Raw genomic sequence first — 23,772 nt, forward strand, 5'->3', positions numbered from 1 at the left:
CTCACTGAGCTTCCTCTCCAAACATTTTTATTTTCAAAATTAAAATTTTGAGACAGGATTTTGCTAAGTTGCTAAGGGTCTTGCTAAGTTGCTGAGGCTGGCCTCAAACTTGCAATCCTCTTGCCTCAACCTCCCAAATTGCTGGGATAACAGACATGTGCCACTAGCTGACCACGTCTTCAGGTTTATTTTGGCATGTGTTTAAGGTGGTTTTTTTTTTTTTCCATTCTAATAAAAGAAACTCTCAAAGATACAAAAATCTCTTAGAATAAAAGATACTCTGAGGCTTAACATAATTCCAGAATTCCAGGAATAAAGTATCAAGAATTAAATTAGACCTCTTGTGACTGCTAAATATAACTGATTTATTTGCTCAATACCTCTAGAATGTGTGGACTAGTTAGGTCCTGTTAACCTTAATTCTACTAGCAACACTGAGGGCTACACAGGAAGTGAGCAGACTACTGGGAGCAGGAAAGCACCTCCCACTCCCTTTTATCCTCTTGCTCTTGACCTTCCTGAATGCCCTTGTCTACCACCTGCCTGTTTTTCCCCTTCCCTGCATGCCCTTCTCTCTACAATTGAGCTCTTGGCTACCATCTTGGCAGCTCCTTGGTTTCTCTACCATAGCAGCATCTTGAGGGGCTGCTCTAGAGAACACCACATCCCTACTGGACCTGGTTGCCAGGATCTTCCAAGGAGCCCCTCCCTTCATTCCCCCACCTCTTTATTCTACCTGTTCAAGCCTGAGGGTGTGATTGACTCTCAAGTTTCCTCTTAATTTAAACCAGTTATTGCCTCTTGGATGTCAGTCCTCATGTCTTTTGCTCGTCATCACGGAACCCAAGCAACAAGGATTTCTAGGAATAACCTGTTCAACGAGATGCCATTGGCACTGGTGACATCTCTTCATTAACTAATATCTTGAGGCTTTCTCCCTTCCTCCTTGATCTTTGCTGTCACTCAGAAGACCTGCTTCTCACCACTGACCTCTCACACGCACACTCCCATCCATGGCTCCCTTAGATATGTTCTGCAGTAACAACCATGGGAGCTACAAAAAAAGTAAATTGGAAGAGAATGACCTGCCACCTGTGCTCATTCCTCTTTGCATCCCTCAGCCCAGGAACTGCTTTCTCAGATAATGTTTCTGCCTTGGGCCCATTTCTCCCAATCTAAGTACTTCGGAAATCAAATGCAACCTGCCTTTGTTCTTTGAGAGCTACAAGACTCACCATAAGACAAATGTCGATCTTTGCCTTTCCCAATAAGATTATAGAATGTGAAGGCAGAAAAGTGAGAGAACAGAGAAGAAATTCTCCCAGTAAAGTGCCCCAGACACCTATCACTACCACCCTCCCCCAAGAAAACAATGGAATCCTTCTAAAACTTCCGTACAACAAACTTTTATAAAACACCTATATGTGACACAGAGTTTACAAAGATGAATAAGCCATGAAACCCACTTTCTAGAGCACATGGTCTACTGGGAAAATGGGACCATAAAACTAAAATACAATGAATCACGATAAGTATGACAGCTTGAAGAATATATGTGATTCTATAGAAATTCAAGGGTCTGAAGCAGAAAGGAGTTCTTTGTCTTGCTGCCAGGGCTGTGTGTGTGTGTGCATGTGCATGCATGTTCTTAAGAACAAGAGACCACAAAGCATAATGGAAAAAAAAATGGGGTTTTGGTTTAAATCTTAGTTTTGCCATAATCTGAGTAACTGTGGGAAAGTTATTTTGACTCCCCAAGCTTCATTTTCTTATATGTGAAATAAGGATAATAATACACCATTTCTATCTTACATGGTTATTATGAAGATTAAATTAGAAAATGAGAATAAAGCATGTAAAATAGTTTCTGAAGCTGAGATGGAGCTTCATAAATATTGTGCAATTTAAGGGAATCATTTAAGTTAGTGCTTAAAATGAATTTTTCAGAGAAATACTAATAAATTTTGTAGTTGGTTAAAACTGCGGAAAGTACTTGTCTATTAACTATGCCTTAAATAGACTTATTGAATGGATTATGAACATTAGAAGTATTTTAAACATTTTATATAAGTTACTGTGAGACCAATTGCTAAGAAAACAATTTAGAAACAAGTTTTTGAAAAACAAGATGGCTCAGACTTGCATATATTTAAAAGACTGCCTTAAAGTGCGATAGTCTTTCTTTGTGGCAGAATTATTTCATCCAAAATAAGTTGGCTCTCTATTTTTAAAAATATGCATAGTCCATAGAGAATAGGAAAAAATCTGTTGAAAGTTATAGAGGATTAAGCTAATTCTTCTCATAGCAAACAAATATGTTAGTCTTCAGAGTAGAGACTTTAAATTTTTAGAATTAATTTTTCTTTCTGTAATCCTAATGTCAGAACACTGAGCCCCAATTTAAGTTTAAAATTGGTGCTGTAGCTATTCTCACTTTATAGATAAAAACACTAAGGTGCATAGGGGTTAACTTGCCCAAAATGTTGCTGCTATTTAGTAAAAGATTTGGGATGTTAAATTTGAGAGATGTGTTCTTAAATACTATAATGAATGGCCCAGCAGAAAGAACGTTTGAGTTTGAGTTGTTGCTACCCAATTATTTTCTTGTATACTGTTGGGGGCTGTGCCATGTTGACCGCGCCAGGGCGGCGCCTGATCACATTGGCAGCGAGGAGGTTAATTGACATAAGCACACTCAGGTGATTTATCATCCATGCACACAATGTATGCGCATGTGTCCTCAAGCACTCCTAATTGTGCCTGCTTGGATATCTAGCGTCTTGCTAATCTTTGCTTAAGAGGCGTGGCCCTGCTCTCCGCCTCTTGGAGGTGATATAAGCGTAGGCAGAGCGAGACAGCGAAACTCAGCAAAAACACACGCAGCAGCTAGTGGAAGAAGACACGGCGCAGCAGCTAGAAGGGAAACACACACAGAGCAGCAGCTAGTAGGGAAACATACAGCAGCTAGTAGAAAGAAGAAGCACAGCAGCTAGCAGAAGGCAGCGGAAGGCAGATCGCAGAGCAGAGAACTGAGTCGCATCACTAAAGCACCTTAGGTAGATGCACCCTTAGTTCACAGGATGCAGGATGCACCAGTAAGAAGCAGTAGACTTTAAGTAAGGCGTAGCAAGTCTCTCTTCCTCTAAGCTCTAAGCAAAGCCTGTCCTTCTCTCAAAGTCTCTCTCCTAAGCAAAGTCTCTCTTTCTCTCCGATAAGCAAAGTCTCTCTCTCTCTCCTCTCAAAGCAAGTAAACCTCATTTCCTCTATCCTTTATAAACAAACAAGCAAGAAAGCAGTGCACTAAAGAGAAAGATAGAAGTAGCTCAGTTTCCAGTCTACCACCCATAAGACCCGTGCAAATTGTTGCTGCAAGCGGTGACAAATATCCACGGATTTGGTACCGCAAAGAGCCAGCGACAGTACACTGTGTATGCAACTGAGGAACAGAATAGGATAAAATAAGTAGTTTCTTCAATTTTTAAATTTTGCAAACTTAATAAAATATAACTGGATAAGATAGGTATTTTTCACCAAGAATGATCTTGAAAATTGACTAGCAATAGTAAGAAAATATGTAGCTCATATTTAGTTTAACAGTTTGTAAATGAATTCTCTCATCTGTACTCTGCACACAGCTGCTTGATTATGATATATCTATTAAGCATCCACTGTATCCACTCTGTGTGCTAGAAAGTCAGATGGAGTCTAAATGAAAGAAGAAAAAACTTCCTGTCTTACACTGTTCAGAGTTTACATAAGAAGACTGAGGATGTAGCTCAGTGGCAGAACTCTTGCCTAACATGCACAAGGATCTGGGTTTATTCCATAGCAATGAAAAGAAAAAAAAATAGATAAAAAAACAGAATACCTACACATCCCCCTTCAAAACACTAATAAAAAACCCATTCATAGAATAAACTAAAGATGCAGAAATGAGATTACGTTTTCATCCCTCACATTGGAAAAGAAAAGGAAAAAACTTATCATATGATTTGCTGCATATGTGATAAAATCAGCAAAAACACTACATGATCTAGTAAATTAGAAATTAAAGGCTAAGTACAGTAAGTTTTCTGGACACAAGGTGAATCCAAAAAAATAATTGTGTGTATATGTGTGTGTATGTGTGTGTATACACAAGAGTAAATGGAAGTTGAAACTAAAAATATATAATTTGCATTAGGATAAAAATTTGAAAACTTAGCGATAAATCTGACAAAAGATGTGTAATCCTGTATGTCAAAAATGATAAAATAGGGCTTGGGGTATAGCTCAGTAGTAGAGCTCTGGCCTAAAGTTAAAGTATTACTGAAAAAAACGAAATCCCTAAATATATGGAAAATGTGATAACTAATAATTGTGTTAACTTTGTTGGACCATAGGGTGCCTAGATATTTGGTCACACATTATTTTGGGTATTTCTGCAGGGCTATTTTTGATGAGAGTAACCTTTAAATTGGAAGACTGAGTAAAACAAATGGCATTCCATTATGTAGGTGAGCCTCATCCAATCAACTGAAGGTATGAATAGCACAAAAAGTCACCCATGAGCAAGAAAGAATCCCCCAGTCTCAGTACTTCATGTGTAACATCAGCTCTTCCTAGTTCCACAGCAGATGACCTTCAAAGTGCATTGGCTCTCCTGAGACTCCAGCCTGCCAGCTCGCCCTGTACGCTTTGGACTTGCCAGCCTCCATAATTGCATGAGCCAATTCCTCATGAATACACACACACACACACACACACACACACACACACACCAGTTTCTCTGGAAAGTCCTAATACAGAGAGATATACCTTGTTCAAGGACTAGAGCACACAATATTGTTAATTCTCTCCAAAATGATCTATAGACTCAATGAAATTCCAATTAAAATGTCAGCAGGATTTTTTTGTGTGTGGGTAAATAGAAATTATTAGTTTATTATAAAATTCAAATTACATTGCAAAGACTCAGAATAGTCAAAACAGAGTTAAAAAACAAAATTGGAGAACAAACTCTGAGTTCAAGATTCATTATAAGCAAGGCTATAGTAATCAAGCAGTGTGAAATAGGCATAATGATACAGAAATAGGGAATTAGAACAATGGCATATAATAGAATCTAAAAAGAGACCCATGCATATGTGGACAAGACATTTTTGGCAAAGATGTAAAAGTGATTCCTTGAAGAAGAGATGGTCTTTTTCAAAGAATAAGGGTGAATTGAGCAGATATAAAAGGCAAAATTGAACTCCAATCCCCCTGAAAAAACAAATCCAAAAATTAAAATAACTAATACATTCATTTAGATGGAAAAATTCTCTGTGACATCGAGTTAGGCAGATTTCTTAGCTATAACAGCAAAAGTGCAATCCAAAGAAGCAAAGCATAATGGAACATCAAAATTTAAAATGTCTGCTCTTTGACACTATTAAGAGAATGAAGAGGCAAATCACAGAGAAAATATTTGTAAAGCATACACCTATGAAAGAACTAGAATAGAACTTTCAAAACTGTTTAGTAATAAGAAAAGTAAAGCTCGAATGTAAACATAGGAAATTAAACAAACACTTCCACATATGTCAAGCACATAAAGCATGGTCAACATCATTAGTCATTAAGGAAAAGCAAAGTCAAACTATATAATGCATAATCATTACATTCCTATACAGAAAGGTCAAATTTTTTAAAAGACTACCTGTACCACATGAGGGTGAAAATGTGAGGGAACTAGATTTCTCATGTATTGATAGTGGAAAATATAGAATGACACAACCACTTTGGAAAACAGTCTAGCATTTTCTTTAAGCATACACCTACTGTGTGATCCTACATTTCAATTCTAAGATTTACTCAAGAGAAAGTAAGGTAAATCTTTAAGCTTACACCTACTGTGTGATCCTACATTTCAATTCTAAGATTTACTCAAGAGAAAGTAAGGTAAATCTTTATTTGTAATAGTCAAAAATTGAAAACTGTCCATGATAAAGTAGGGTTTATAAATAAAACATGGTATACACATACAGTGGATGATGTTCAGCAATAAAAATGAGCCAGCCACTTTTTTTTTTTTTGGTGAGTTGAACTCAGGGGCACACAACTACTGAGCCACATCCCCAGCCCTATTTTATATTTTATTTAGAGACAGGGTGTCACTGAGTTGCTTAGTTCCTGGCCAATTGCTGAGGCTGGCTTTGAACTTGGGATCCTTCTGCCTCAGCCTCCCGAGTTGCTGGGATTACAGGCATGCGCCACCATACCTAGAGAGCCAGTCACTCTTAATATACACAGCTACTTTGTAACTCTCAAAATAACTATTCTGAGTGAATAAAAAAATCATGGAAAGGGTATGTACCATATGATTCCATTTATATAAATTTATAGAAAATACAAACTGATCCATAGTAATGTGAATTGGATGGATTGTTGCCAGAGGATGGGAAGAGAAGGCAGAAGAAGGGGAAAATGATAAAGGAGGAAATGAAAATGATTAAGGAACATGAGAAAACTTTTCCTCATGGGGGAGATGCACATGTGCATTAGCTTGATTATGATGATGAACTCACATGTGTATATGTATGTCACCATTTATCCAATGTATACATTGGATATACATGTATACTTCAAATACAACATGTATCCATAAGCACAAGGAGAGGGAACATATGCATGGTGTGTTATTTTTAAAAGGGGAAACATAAGAAAAATAAAGAGGAATGCACACACACACACATGCTCATATAAAATATTTTTCTATGTGCCATAGTTTGGATCTTAACTGTCTACCAAAGACCTCTGTGTTAAAAGGTGAGTCCTCAGCCTGTAGCGTTACTGGAAGGTGGTGACAACTTTAAGAGGTGGAACCTACAAGCAAAAGTTTGGTCATTGGGAGCATGTGTCTGGACAGGATTGTGGAAACCCAACTCCTTTCTGAGTCCCCCTCTACTCTTAGCCTCTATGAAGTGACTGGTTTTGTTCCATGTTTCCTGTCATGATATGTTACCTCACCTCAGGCACAAAAACAACAGAGCCAACCGCCCAAGGACAGAAAACTCTGAAACTGTGAGGCAAAATAAGTCTTTCCTCCAAGTTGAGTTTTCTCAGGTATTTGTCACAATGATGAAAACTGAGTAACTCAAAATCTGCACACACAGATATGCATTGTGTGTGTGTGTGTGTGTGTGTGTGTGTGTGTGTGTGTGTGTGTGTGTGTGTGTTCTAAAGGAAGTTATGGAAAGATAAACCATTGAAAAACTTGACAGTTGCCTATGGAGGGAGTATGATTTGGGAAAAATGAATATTACTCAATACACATACATATGATAAAGTAGTTACCAAATCTTAAGAGTGAACATAGACGCATATAAGTAACAAGGTAGAGAAAACAATTAAAGAAAAGGGAGAAAAGATCTTCACCAGATACCGGGATGCCAAGAGATACTGGAATGATATTTACACATTTAAAAGGGAAAGAAAATGTGACCCAGCAATTTTATATGGAGTCAAATTTTCTTTAAAAGACAGATCTTCAGATATGCAAGTGCTTGGTGAGTATGTCTCAGTAAACACACTTGAAGATAAATTCTTATTCTCAAAGATGAATAAAGATAATGAATTCAGGATTGAAGAAAACCTGGTAAAAATGTTATTGAACTATGTATATAATACATATATATACTTATTTTATATATAATTACACAAATATATCAAAATGAATTATATATGCAATTTTATAAATAATTTATAAATAAGTGATTACTGGAAATACAGTTTGATTATTAAATGTCAGTTTTATGTTTTGTTCATGAAAAAAATGATAAAATTCAATGAATGTGGTAGGGGTATTGGAAATCTGAGAGCACAGACTTTCTTTTTCATTTGTAGTGATTAATAAATAGTATTATATAAGTTTAAAATGTGTAGTTGAATATAATGAACATAGACACTTCGGCATTTCACAAATTATTTTCAAAATCTGAATTATTTTTAGAAACTCAAGTCCTGATGTGTAAAAACAGTATTCAAAGTTTGTTTCTTTGTTTTCATGTTTTTTTCTTTGTTTTCATTGTTTGAATAATTGTAAATTTAACACTTGTAATAAAAATGGCATATATGTGCTTATTTGCAGAATTATCTGTTTGTACGTCTATCTGTGAATCTGTTTACCTGTTCTTCAATCTGTTTGCATGTGTGTATCTTAGAAGATGTTTTCCAAATGTTGACAGTGATTTTTTTGACATGGAAGAATTTTTAGGTAAATTATATTTCCCCTCTATCCATTACATTTGCATGAGCATTATATATTAGTATGATAAATGTGAATCATTTTGCAAAAATTAAGATTTTTGAAAGATGAAGATAAATTGATTGACAAACCAGATGTTCCAACCAATAAAGGAATCAGTTAAGAGTTATAGACTGGATTGTGTTTTCCCAAAACTCATCGGTTTAAGCCCTAACCTACAATGTGAATGTATTTGGAGATGTAGCATTTAAGGTAATTAAGTATAAATGAGGGTGGATCCAATAGCATTGCTGTCCTTATAAGAAGAGGAAGCAACTCCAGGTGTATGCATGCATAGAGTAAAGGACAAGTGAGGATACATTAAATAGAACTCTATCTGTAAGTCAAGAGAGAAGTCTCATCAGGAATCAACACCCACAGCACCTTGATCTTGGACTTCCAGCCTCCAGAAAAAAAAATTTTGTTGTCTAATACTAGTCTATGATATTTTGCTGTGGCAGCCCTAGCAGACTAATAGTGAGCCAGTTCATTTATGTTCCATTAAACAGAATAATTCAAATCCCTGGAAAATGTCTTTGATATTTTAATAGATGGTGAAGCAAATTTTATGATAACATATGCACAGTGTGAGTCAATTTCTTTTTTGGAAAGAACAACAGCAAAACATAGTAAAATATATGTATACGTGTTTTTATGTTTTTAATAAAAGGATACACATCAGAACATTGACCTTGATTTCTTCAGGTATGAGACTGTTGAAGAAAAGTCACCCATTTTTAAAACACATTTCTATATTGTTTGAAATGTTACAATAAGCTTGCTTGTTTTCACAATTAAGAAAAAGTTTAGATCTATAGGGCCTTATATTTACAAAAAAAAAAAAAAAACCTCACAAGATACGTTTACTTAGTGCTTCTGTAGTATATGCATATTAATTTCCATATTTCTGTTGTGTATCCATCAATACTTTGTCAGGGATCTTAAAATCTTTTTATGGGGCTTCTCCCCATGAATGACAATAAAATAATAATGCATCCTTTGTGTTTCTGCAATAATTCTCAATTTACCTTATTATTTCTTTGTTCTCATTTTTTCTCTATATTAGTTGTTATATGATTTGTGCATTTACATATGAATATTCACTTTTGTGTGTTTAAGTAGGCAAAACATATTGGTCTGCAAGATTTATTTTTTATTGTATTTCAATTCATAGTTAGCAATGGAACAACAACAACAACAAAAAAAAAAAAAATTCAAAAGAGTCTTTTTTTAGGGAATTGCCAGGGCCTCTGTTATTACATTCTACATACTACCTAATCGTGAGTAGCAATTGTATTAGACAGCCATAAAAGTAATTTAAAATAAGAAACTTAAGTGATAAAATATTACTGACATATACTTTTCTTCTCAATACAAAATATCCAGTCTAGAGAACTGGAGACTTACCTAAAACCAGATTGATGAAATATGTTAGGAAAGACTCAGGATTGAATGGCTGCCTGTGGAAGGAGAGATGGAATTTATCAAGTAAAACAGGAGTAGGGGTCACAGGGTCAAGAATTAAAAACAAATGCAAATCTATGAGCTGTTATTTTAAAACCAAAGAAAAGTAGGTTACACGAGCCACTTCCATTTTTAAATGCTACCCCTCTAGTGGTGCAGTGGAAACCTTTGCCCACTTGTCCCTTTTGCTAAAGATGCTGTTTTTCCACGGAGGCAAAGAGTAATATTTGAGAAAGAGGTTTTACAGATGCAATTACAGCAAGACACTGGGGCTCAGGTCTGCACGTGGGTAAACACGTGCTTTCTCACCCAGAGAGAAGTTTGGCTTGGCAGGCTTTGCTGCAAAGCATGACTCTGATCCTAGAGAAAGCCAAACTACAGAATCCTAAGTCATCTCCAAAAATAACACTGGAATTAAGGCCTTGAAACTCCTCACGCTTGTCATGCTGCGAATGATGATACTCCAATGCTCAGGACCCACAAAGCTACTGAATCCTCTGCATACTATTAGTTGAATTCAATTCCTTGAGCATCTTAGACTTTAGAAGAGCTGAAATTCAGGACTTGACTTTCAGGTGCCAATTGTTTAATTTAGAATACTGTGGAAGCTTCTAGGAAAAAAAAAAATAGCAGAGATCTTTGAAACTTTAGTCCAAATTTTTATGGGAGAAATAACTGATAAAGTGAGCTTCATCAAAATCTATGAAATTTTGTGTTTATCTCCCCCAAACAACAACAACAAAAAAACATTAAGAAGACGAAAATGTTAGTAACAGAATGGGAAAAATACTTGCAATATGTATATCTGAACTATAGAAACAGGATATAAAGAACTTCTACATATTTAATTACTGAAAAAACAAATTTTAAAATATTAAACAAAAGATTGAGCACTCAAGATATTCATATGTGCAAAAAAAAAAAAAAAAAAAAAAACCAGGAAAATGCTCAGCATTATTACTCATTGAGGAAACGCAAAAAAAAAAAAAAAAATAATAATAATAATAAGATTCTATTTTAGACTTGCTGGGAACAATTCAAACAGTGGTCAAGGAAAATGGATAAATAAATTACAGTTTGCCCACAGAATGAAGTGCTAGTTAGCAATAAAAAGAAATAAGAAGAAATAAACTGATAAACACATGAATAATCCTCAAAAACATTATACAGAGTGAAAATGTATATGACTCCATTTTCATGGAGTTCAATGTCAGGCAAAATTACTTAGGAGGATCGAAATCAGAACAGTAATTATCTATGAAGGGGATATGAATTGGCCAGAATGAGGTACAAGGAATATTCTGGAATGATAAAATGGCTTACACCTTGACGTGTGTATTGCTTGTTATAGGTAATACAATTGTCATAATCATCAGACTTTACACTTTAAAAAAAAAAAAAAAAAAAAGATGTACTTTAGCTGGGTGTGCCGGTACATGCCTGTATCCCAGCAACTCAGGAGACTGAGGCCTCAGGGCTTAAGGGCCTCTGGGTTCAATCCTTAGTTAAAAAAAAAAAAAGACATGCACTTTTCCACGTTTTAATTTTACTTCAGTTGAGACTATTGAATACATTGCTGTATATATGATTTATTCACTTTAGAAAATTTCAACATACAGCCAAGATTCTGGGGGTAGGATGAATAGAGGGAAATATAGGTACTATTTTCTTTGTAGGATATTATTCTATTTTTTATGAAAATTAGGATTTTTCCAAAATTAAAAAAAGGAAGTAAAAAATTCTATACGTGAATGGAAAGCAATTTTTGTTTTTTCCAGCTTTACATAGGAGAACAACACAAGAATTCATTAGGCTGCTGGATAATTAATATTTAGTCCAGTAGTTATTAATATTAACTATTGTTTGGTAGCTTACATGAAGGTTTTTAACGTCATCAGAGGGTGAAAGGCTTTAGCAACACAGGCTGCCCACCCATCCAGGAAGTCTTAGGACTTTGTCTTACAGGGAAGAATAGAGCAGCAGATAAAGGAAAAGGTATTGGGGTCAGAAGCCGTTGGATAGTCTTCTGAGTCCAGCCACTGAGTTTGTTTCTGTGGGTGACTCAGTAGGTAAGAAGAAAGCAGGGCTCTTTTGGAGTCCTTCCTGAGTCAGCTTTTATATGTACCCTGAGACTGGCATCACAAGGCTACCATCAGGGTAAATCTCTTTCTTTTCCCCTGATGTGTTTTATCCCAAGTAATGTAAACCACTGACTAAAGGTTGGCAAGGATCTAATTAATTTTGGCAGAAGTCATTTTATTACTCCAATGACAAAAGAGTGTGACTTCACAGGAGCTGAGTTCTCCCATTTGTAGCCAAGAGCAGGGATGCTGCTTTGACAAGTGCATGCACTTCGTGGGTGACACCTGTTCAGTTTTGTAGTGAAGCTGGTACCTGGGGTAGAGTCAGGACCATTTTCTAACCAGAGAAACCACTGTATTTGCCTTCCCCCTTTGCACCTGGACAAAACACCCTATTGCTTTCCCTTCCATATCATTTCCTCATCATGCTATTGATTTCTGCAAATGAAATACTGCTCACATAAAAAGAAATTATAGAATAGATGTTTGTGGACTTCCAAAGAAACTTTTTCAGCTAACTCCACAGTTTACAGAAGATCTCCTGCTTTCGTAAATAGAAACCCTTGGCAGGCTTTGGAGCATTAGAATTCAAATCTGCAAACACATTCATCTTGCAATTGAAAACAAAATTGGGAATGATACGACTTGTGTGCAGTAAGGGGACTCGGGACTCCACCACAATTTTTAGCATCTCTGGAAAGCACCTCCTGGTGGAACTCTAGCACAAATGGCTGAATGCACTGAATAGAACAGCAGCAAGAGAGCAGACAGGAATGTTAAAGGAAGCTCCTCGTTTATGCATTGTGATAGGCAAAGTTCTTTATTCTGTTCAAACACAGAGAGTCCCTGCAAAACCAGCACTTTGGTAAAGTCTGTTTCATGTGTGAATTAACTGTGCAAGTAGCTGTGTTAGTCAACCTTGTGTGGCTGTGACCAAAATATCCAACAAGAACAACTTGGAGGAAGAAAAGTTTATTTTGGCTCACAGTCTAGAGGTTTAGTCCCTAGGTGGCCAACTGCATTGCTGTAAGCCCCAGGTAAGGCAGAACATCATGGTGAAAGAGGGCTGCCCTGTCATTCTTAGCAGCCAGGAAGCAGAGGGTGGAGGGAAAGGGACCACAGGGAAGATGAATCCTTCCAGAATATGCCTGCGGTGATCCACCTTCTCCACCCAACATTCCCTTGCGTACAGTTACCACACAGTCTTTCTATTCAAACTAGGATAGACTGATCAGGTTATAGCTCTCACAAGCCACTCATTTCACCTCTGAACATTCCTGCATTGACAAGAGTTTTGGGGGGACACATCATATCCAAATCATAACGAAGTCTTTCTTTGTCTTAAATCAGTGATAATGAAGTTGCTCTCTTCTCTGTCCAAGTTTGTTGTGAGAATTTCCATAAAAAAACAAAACACTTTGTAAACTGCAAGCTATAAACTATGTAAATATAGTAATAGGGAAGAGTTGAGGAAGATGGAGGTGAGGGGGAAAACAGAAACAATAGTCATGAAACCATTATAAAGATTTTAGTGACTACCGATGCACACTTGTGCTAGCCACTCAGTGATATGTACAGAGAAAAGTGGGTGTGTGGTGTGGGCAGGTAGGTGGTGAAGTGAACTTGACCCAGGGAAAATACACCTACTTAACACCTGCCTTAAGGTTACCATGATTTCCACAACTGAATCTCTGCAAAGTAATCAGAAATAAGACAAAATGCCAGAAAACCCTGGCCAAGGGAAGATATCAACAGAGGGAATTTCTTCTTTCGGCCAAATAAAGAGAAAATTAGAGCTTCCAGAGTTGTTAATCAATATGATTTTGATGTTATCCTCCTATGTTTTTCCTTATTTCATTTAAAACTTTCTATACTTGCTAGTTGTTTTGAAAGAGGCACATTTCTCTTCTGGAAAACAGAAATTCCTACTGTTAGATAAATTGCTTTAATCCAGTTGGTGCCTATGACAAATGTCAAATGATAATGTTCATTTTTATCATACCGATTTGGCATGGGTAGAGTTTCAGGCAAAGCTCTGAGTGCTAGCAAGTCACTAAACTCATAAAAAATGAGATATTTTTCTCCTTTTGTTTATGCAAATGTCTGTACATCCTAACTCACAGGAATTGTATAAGGTATTTGTCCCTTTATATGCCAAAGCAAAAACTGAAAAGAGAAATATAGTTTTCCAGTGTGCTATAGTGTGGATCTGGAATGTCCCCCAGAGGTTCATGTGTTGAAGTCTTGCTCCCCACTTTGCCATTTTTGGGAGGTGGTGCCTAGTGGGAGGTCTTAAGTCACTGGGGAGTCTGACCTTCAAGGAGATGTGGGACACCAGTCTCTTCCTCTCTCTCTTACTTCCCAGATGCCATGAGATGAGTAGTTTTCTCTACTAAGTCCTCCCACCATGATTTGCTACTTTGCCACAAGCCCAAAAGCAACAGGGCCAGCTGACAAGGGACTGGAACCAAGAATAAACCATTTCTCTGTTTCAGTTGATTATCTCAGGTATTTTGTTACAGTAAATAAACCTAACATACAATACTTGTAATTCTTATGTCAGTTCAATATTTTTAAATTTTCTAACATTCTCACAACAATTTGAAGTAGATTAGACAAGAATATTATTCTAATTTTTCAGGGGAAATATTAAGCTCTTAGTACTTAAGTAACAAAATCAAAATGGTGTTAAGACTCATACATTTTGACTAAAAGTACCATCAGTTTTTCTCTCAACCAGAGACTTCCTGCAAAGCATCAATCAAAATTAAATATATCTTACAGGAAATGCTATGTTAATTGTTATTACCAGGCACCAATGGAAAGCAGAATAACTTTTATGGGATTTTAGTAATGTTTTCAAACTTTTAGCTCAAACATGAAACCCATTCTACTAATTGCAAAATAAAGGGTTAAAGAGGGCTAGCCATGTCTCCAGATAAGTCATAAAATCAATGTCAAGCCTCTTCCTTTATACCCAGTGTGTTAGTCTGCTTTTCATAAGTGTGGCAAAACACCTGGGATAATCAACTTAAAGGAAAGACTTATTTTGGCTCACAACTCTGGAGGTTTCAATCCATGGTCACTGGGCCCTATTGCTTTTGGCCCTGTAGCGAGGCAGAACACTGTGGAAGGAGCATGCGGTAACTCATTCACCTCATGGCAGTTGTGTGAAACAGAGGGAGCGAGTGACTGGCATCCCACAGTCTCTTTCAAGGGCATGCCCCTAATAACCTAAAGCTTTCTAGTAGGGCCCAAAAGTTTTCCATTATCTTCTAATAGCACCTTCCTGAAAAACAAAGCATTAACACATAAGCCTTTGGGGAACATTTAGTATCCACACTACAGTAACAAGAATGTAGGGACCAACTGTGAGCAATGTGGTGTGGTTAGAAGTAGGAAGCACCTCCCAAGCTCTTAGCATCTCGGGTCATAAGGCAGGTCTGAATCCTGGATCCTCCATCTAAGTTCTAGGTATCCCCAGGCAAGTTTTACATTGTGTTATATATCCTCTTAAATCGCATATTTTCTTATCTGCCAAGTGGGGATTCCAATAGTACTTTCATCTCAGGATTATGGATGCCAGAAGAGGCAATGGCTATGTATGGGGAAGCACAACTGTCAAGAAGTGTCATTGCCATGGACAAAGTTAAGTCGTAAGAACTGGTGTGAACCGTGGCTAAATACTGAGCTCAAATGTTGACTCTGAGATGTGGTTTCTGTCTCTCTGTTCTTTTCATTGTGCGGATTTCATAAATCCAGTACAGCATGAGAGTAGAGGAATGGTGCCGTAGCAGCATGAAAACACTTGAGAGGCTGCCCTGAAGATTAAATAGTCAAGCAGCATAAAGTAGCGAGAGCTTTGCTCCAGTGTCTATCCACTGCTCTGCAAATATTAGCTATCAGTATTACTTAGCCACAGGCTCCACTTGAGGGCAAGATGATAGATAAAGCTCCAGAACTTAAATTCCTTCAGATCCATGTCTAAGGGGAAAGAATACCCATCTCAAGCTCAGAAGTCTCAGTAAAGTTTTATAGCATTTAATGACTCTAAGAGGACTTGCCCACATCCCAGAATATTACATTTTGATTGTCCAGACATGAGTCATAGTATGTAAGTGAGCTCAGCTCACCCATCTTTGGTCCCACTGACAGCAAAGGTATTATTCACTGGCATTTGTGAAAAAGGAATGCAGTTTGCAAGAAATGACACAAGATGTAGGAACCTAAGACGTTAGCATAACCCCCACCCCAAACCCTGTACGCAGAGTCCTACATATACGTATACTCAAATGTCAAAGTAAAAAGCTACATATATATATATATATAAAAGTTCTGCGTCAGATTGAATTATTATTCATAGAAACATCTTTGGCAGGTATAGAATTTCTCTGATCCTCTACAGTCAGGCATTAATTTGGTTATTTTTTCCCTTGATTTTCAGATTTCAGTCTCAAATCACTACTACTGCCACTTCTCTGCATAAAACCCTGATAAATAAAGCCAGAGTTGTTTGGAAAATGCGTGGCATGAATCGTGTCAAGCCACTGTCTTTTATGCATTTAGCTTTTTAATTGACTTTGCATGCATTGATTCTGCCTTCCAGGAAACAGACACAGTTCCCAGGGATTGTCAAAAGACGCCTGTCTCGAGAGCAGATCTAATCCAGTTGGTGCCGTTGAAAAACCTTAAATGGCAGCTTTCATCTTATTTGCAAAAACTCTCTGGGTTCAAGTTACATTTTAATCCCAGTTGCTATATCAGCTTTATGGCAGCAGAGTCGGGGAGTAGGCCTGGGGGGCTGTTTTTGGCTAAGTTTTAGCTTTCGTTTATGCATATTATTACCTCAAGCAGAATCCTCTAATGGAAAGCAGTATCCAGGTCTGGAGAGGAGGCTGGCTTTGGACTCAAACTCTCCACTAGCTATTCTGGAAAAATAGCTGCAACATACATATATGTTTAAAGTTTGCCATTCTTTCTGTGCTGAACAGAGAAGGCTGCAGCCTGTGGTAGAGAATTTTATTTGTGGGTCTTTTTCCAATATTATTAGGGAAAATTCAATCTCTCAGACACATCTACAGATCTCTATGCCACAAAGCAAAGCTGTAAGTATGGTGGTGACACTTTAGTTCTAGTGACTCTCCAAATAAACAATGTAGGGTCATTACAATGTTTTGGGCCTTCAAACCCACATGTCACATTGGGACTTTTAATTTCACATCCTATTATACATTCTCTATGTGTATTTGGCTCTAACTATAAGAAAATGAAACTGGTCACCTTGACTTTGGTTCTCATTCATTTCTCACATAGGATTTTATCAGTGCACTTAGCATTTAAATGTGAAGAAATAATCAAGAAGAAGTCACCTGACCCATACAGAACATGTACCAATCTCTATAAATGTTACTTCATTTAATCCTCAACATAGCCCAGGTTATTTCATTTGGTGACTACTATTATTTTACAGATGAGTAGACCTGAAACCCAGATGCTTTAAGGCTTATATCAAGATCACACAAATAAGGATGACCTGGCTGGGATTTGCTCTTAAATCACCTCTCCCTTAGTCTACATTGCTTTATAGATATGGAAAAAGAGAAGATTATAACTCTTCCTCCATTTCTTCCTCCCCATCTCTCTGTACCGTCTATGTCTGCAACCTGTCTGGATCTGACCATAAGGAAGTGCATGTTGTTCTATCAATAAACTGCAATTTCATCCATCAGAGCTTTCCAGTTAACATGACTGAGAAAAAAGGCATGCTAAGAGTTACCTGGATGGTGACATTAAAAAGTCAAATCAGAATTGCACTGGGAGTCAAGGGAAACTGGGTTCAAATCTCTACTATCAGTCCTTGTACAAGTGGTGTAACCTTGCAGAGGTCAATTTTCTCATCTATAAAGGTGATAAGAGCACCTACCATTGTTGGGAGTAGCATGAGATTAAAAGAAGTGACAAGAGTCCTAACCCTTGTGGATGTTCCATAAAAGACTTATTGGATAAGCATTACTCCCTTGTCTCATGCTCTCTGAGAAAAGAATGATGAGCTGTGTCCAGGGTAGGCAGAATTGACGGGTTGTTCTGTCAGTCAGTATCAGTGATGGCCAAGGACACTCAGAGAACTGAAAAAATATCAGAGTCCTGAAGAAATCTCATGCTCCTAGCTCTAAGGAGTTTCCAACACAACAGGTAAGAAAATACAAACACACGAACAAAATAAGAAGCACTTATTAGATACATACTCAAGTAGAGCAACTAGTTAAAGTTTTGCAGTGCTAAACACAAAAGTGTCAAGAGGAAGGTGGGAATGAAATCTGATCCAGGAAGGATGGGTCAAAATGGAACAAGATTTTAAGAGAAGAGGGAAGATGTCAGTCCAGGTCTATAAATACATGTTGGTGGTGTCACTTGTCCTGTGCAATGCTGAGATGCCTGAGTACTGCATGGTCTAGCTCTCTAATGATTCTAATGTCTTGAACAGGAAAAAAAAAAATCCTTAAAATAACCCTAGGAGCTGTATATTATTCCCATTTTACATAGAAGGCCACTGAGACTCAGAGGAGTTACATAATTTGACTAAGGTCATACAGTTAGCAGTTAACCAAAATTCATACTAAAGTCTGCATGATTCCAAAGCACATACTCTTTCCTCTCAAGAGAATAGCTCCCTGTAGCCATCCTGACATCTAAGTCAGGCATGTGACTTTAGGTGTCCAGATATGAATTATTGGCCCAACATAGGGTCATATGACTGAATTTCATAATGGAATTTCCCTCAAAATCTTTTTTATCCACCTACTGGGCCTCACCTATTGCTAACAAAATATAAGGACACAGAGTGCCACATCCACCTTAGAGTGATGACAAGGGGCAAAGGCTAAAAGCACTTCATTGTTGTGCTCTGCTCCTCTGGAAGCAAAACTGAAGTCTGTTTTTTGCACATGTGCACACACATTGTTTATCACCACAGGGACTCCCTGGGCTCTCTGCAGGCCCCTATCCAGACTTTTGCCTTTGTTTCCATGAGATAGGATTGTGTCTGCTTCCACCACCCCTGTCCACACTAAAGGAAAACCATGAAAGGCTTTTTCTCTTCTCCAGGGACAATACTCAAAACAGTTAACTCCAATGTGGGATAATGACTGAGCCCAACAGGGTTCATCCTTAGAGGGTCCATCATAGAAACTATTACTAGCTGTTATAGGGGCAGGCCAATATTTTAACAAGCGTCCAGGTTATACCTGTGTGCAACAGCTGAATGTTATCTCGGTCATTCTCTTCACCTTGTTCATCCTCTCAGACATGCATATTGTTAGTAGACACTGTGGAAGTTGGGGGTATCATGTACCACCGGAGTTGATTTGACCATAATAATGCCTGAGCTTTGCCTGTGTGTGGAGAATTTCATGATTCTCCTCAAACTGCCAGTAAAGAGAGAAACTTTGATAAAAAGAAAAAAAAAAAAAAAAAAAAAAAAGTGTGGGGAGTGGGTAGCTTGGGTCTCTCACTCTCTTCAAACTTTCTCTTGCATTTTCAGACATCATTAGGGGCAGCTCATTCTAACAAAAACCACCACCAAAAAAGCTAATAATACTCTGTAAAAATGCATAATCTGTGTGGCTTTCTGAGAAAGTTTTTGGAATAAGGGCCTTCAAAAAGTGTTTCCTGTTCAACATCTTCCTCTGCAAAAACGAACTGGAGTTCATCATCAGCACTTCTTATCACAGCACCCTCCCTTGTAAACAGAAAGACAAATGTAAGATGGCGCCCTAACAAAGCAACTGAAGATTGTGCAGTAAACCAGGACAAACTGCACCCACATGGTTCTTCTGTGAGAAATGGGGTATTTTCTAATAGACTGACAGGAACAAGCCCTGGTTGTGTAACCAGCAAAGGAAACAAATGGAAACCACCCGGTGTAAGAGTAAAAGCAGACCATGTGATAGGATGGCCTAAGTTCCATGAGTTCCATAAGTCTGGAGCCCCTCCCTCCTTTAGTACAGCCCTTCCTAATCATAGGTTAAGAGGAGTTACTGGAGTGAGTTATTTGTATAACCCACAAGAAGAATTCCCACCCCCACATCCTTTAACTGCATTAGGTCTGGAAAAGTTAAAATGATTTTTAAGTGTTCCATCAAAATCAGAATGCTTATCACTCTGGTTTGGCTATCAGCCTGCATTTAGCTCCCAGTTAATCTCAGTGCTGCTGAGCTTCTCTCCTGGGAAGGGGGTGCTTCCTGGAGGAGGAATATGCATATCCACTGCTGTGAGGGAAGATGTGCAGGCAAGAGGAGGAGGACTTGGTTAACCCCCAGTGTTCCAAAGGTGTCCAGAAAACCAACTCAAATGGAATCCGTAGCTTAAAATCCATAGGGAAGAAAAAGTTCAAAACCTTAGAAATGCCTCAGAGACCCAAACCTAAGGAGTTAATGAAGTAGGTAAAGATCTGCTACAATCTTTCACCTTATCAGTTATGCATGAGCTAGGAATGTCTTTCAAGTCTGCACCTAAAGCTTGCAATTTTCGATACTATTACTGGTATGAATACCAGCCAATCTCCCAGCCATTTACATTTCAAGGTTCAAATCATACCAACTCCATCTGACATTTATGTGACTTGGGACAAGACATTGATCCTCTCTGTATTTCAACTTCATCATGAGGAAATTAAAAATACTTTTTTCATTGCCTCATAGAATTGCTTAAAAAATTAAATGAAGTCCCATAATTTATGTTAACAATGCATGGCATATAGAAGTTTCTGTGTAATTTTTGGTTTCATTTCCTAGTGGTACTTGAAGTGGGCCAAGCCCATGAGAATACCAAAGAGAGTAGAAAATGGAAAGATCTTTAGTTCCTGCTGTCCATGGAGCAGGTAAAGGGATATAAGTATGAACAATGAAAATGTGAAGCTCTAGACAATGAATGCCAGGCCCTACTAAGTGGTAGAAGCCCAGAATGAGTGGAAGAGAAAAGCCTGGAACTTTCTAGTTCAGGATTCCTCCTCATAACTGGTAAATCCTGACTTTCAGGACTACCAACCATTGTTTCTACACTGGGCACATTCATATGATACTTAATGAGAGTTGAGGGTAGAACTGATCATGTAATGAGCTTCCTTTCTACCATCTTCAAATCCAGTGCAAACGTTCTCAGGCCTCACTAAAACAACATGTCAAAAGATGAATTTTGTTGAATTATAAACACCTCCTAAACAAAGACTATAAGTTACTAAATGCCTCCCACACTGGCATTGATTGAAATCTCTCTTCAACTCTGGACATATAAATCTAATAGAGGTTAAGAAAGTATTTTACATTAGGAATTTGTTTTAGTCAGCTTTTTCATGGCTGTGACTAAAAGATCTGATAAGAAAAAGTTTAGAGGAGATAAAGTTTATTTGGGGGCTCATGGTTTCAGAGGTCTCAATCCATTCCTTGAGGCTTGAAGTGATGCAAAACATCACATCATGGTAGAAGAGTTCGTGTGGTGAAGGAAAGTGGCTCACATGCCGATCAGAAAGCAAAGGGAGAGATTCCACTTACTGGATACAAAATATACACCTGAAAGGCATACAACTAATGACCCACCTCCTCCAGCCACACCCTGCCCACTTCAGTTACCACTCATTAATCCCATCAGGGGATTAATTCACTGATTGGTTGACTCTCATAAACCAATCATTTATCTTCTAAAGCCTCTTGCATTGTCTCACATATGGGCTTTTGGGAGACAACTCACATCTAAACCATAACAGCATTATTAACAGAAAACACTTCCCAAATTATTTATTTGGGAAGGCACATGTGTGAGGAGAACTTTGTCCTGTTGGAGTCAAAAAAATGCAGCAGCAGAAGAGAAAGAAGCCATGAGGCAGAAGGAAAGGGTGACAGAGATTCAAAATAAGAGGAGGCCTCCATCCCCTACTGCTAATGTGAAGATGGATGAAGGGGACCATAACCCAATTCACATGGTGGTTCTTCAAGGTGAGTGCTTGATGACAATCAACAAGAATTTGGAGAACTTAGTCTTCAATTTCTTATATGAAATTGAATTTTGCAAACAACCAGAACATCTTAGAAATGGATTCTTCTCAATACATCCTCGTAAAAGCTCAGCTGGGCAACATGTTGATTCTGATCTTGTGAGGTCATGAGCAGAGAGCCCACTGAAGTTCACTCAGACATTCAACCTACAAAGTTATGATATAGAGTGTTTGTATTGTTTAAAGATGCTAACTTTGTGGTAATTTGCTATAGCAGCAATAGACTAATCTCTCCACTAAGTACATTCTTCTTTTCATGAAATGGTACAGGTAACATCTATGGCACCCACACCTGAGGAAATCAGTTCTGTGTTCCTCATTTGGGGGTGGGAAGTACAGAGGACAAAATATATGCCCACCTGTCCTTGGAAGCTTTCTCAAACAAAAGTAGTTCATTGAATAGATTAAGGATCAATGTATCAGAAAAAAAAAAAAAAAAGGACTCCTAAAAATCTGCTTTGAGTATTGTTAAATAATCCCAAACAGACAGCTAAACAACATTATTGCTTTGGTTACAAATCATAAAGAATGTCTATTATTAAAAATTTAAGTAGTAACTAGAGACCTGCAACATGGAAATACATTTTAATTGAACATGGACATTTATTTCAATTATGCCTGTGTCTTATCTCACTGCAAGGAAGATTCTGCTAGGTTACATCTCCAGTGCTTTATCTGAAAAAAAAAAAAAAAAAAAAAGAAAAAGAAAACACTCAATAGTTTAGGGAGATATGAATTTCTTCTGAAAAAATAAAACAGAAAGGTTTTCATGGTGTAGTAATTAAAAGGGAATGTTTGTTTTTTTCTGGAAAAGTCAAATATAGCTGTGATATAAGGCAGACGACTCTGGTTCTGCAGAGTAAATGAAAAATTAGCCCTATCTGTGTGTAAACTAGATGACTATGTAAGAATTGCATCCAATGGGATGCTTACTAACAGAAAAACTCATATTGCAATAACGTAATTTTGATTATGACTTTTTGATGATGTGACTACTGGAAAATATGGCTCATCACTTAAGAGGTATAGAAATGAGTAAGAAGTTACTTGCTAGAGAAAGGAAGGTATGAGTTACAGTAAACAAACTGCTCTATATTTTCCACAAATTAGAGAACAAGTATTTGCAACACATTAAAAATCTTGGTTGGAGGTTGTTAGCAAAGAAGCATTGACAATGTGAACTACAACATTCTCATTAATTTCCCTTGGAAAAAAAAACAGAGAAGACAATACATTAAGAATCCAATAGAGTAGAAATGAGGACACTAATGCTATGTGGAGCAAACAGAGTCTTTCCTGAGCCCTGGACATGAGGAAATGCAGGCCAAGCCCTCCAAGGTAAATGAGTCTGAGGTTATTGTGGGCATATTTCTTGATGCAACTTAAACATATGCTATACATTTTTAGACCTTGTATATCCACAAGAAACAGATGCCTTTTGGAATTACAAGCATGTCGATTTATTTTGTTCAAGTTGACAAGGTGAAATAAAAGAATAGAGCATTTTGGGTGAAGTCTTTAGAATTTGCCATCACACCATCTGCATCCTCACTCAGTTCCCAGATTACTGGGGAAGGCAGTGTGACTTCACTTTCAGGCCAGAGTTACTCAAAATCAATTACTTAAACACTGCCCCCATGGGATTATCTGAATTTGCAAGACCATGTGTGTCTTTTATGCTTATAATTTCTATTCTTCATTTTTTTACATAAAAACATCTAAAGTATTTCAAGATTTTAGTTAAGTACAGAGAATAACTTATTGAACCGTATTATAATCACAATACAGCTTCATTAAAATTTATGTTTTGCAAATTCATCATCAGCTCAAGTTATAAGAAAGTATTTGATTGGTCAGTGAATGGACACTACTTTTTTATTTCCATTTTTAAAAACTTATAGAATTTGTATCTT

This window comes from Sciurus vulgaris (genome assembly GCF_902686455.1).
Source record: "Sciurus vulgaris genome assembly, chromosome: 12".
NCBI lineage: Eukaryota > Metazoa > Chordata > Mammalia > Rodentia > Sciuridae > Sciurus > Sciurus vulgaris.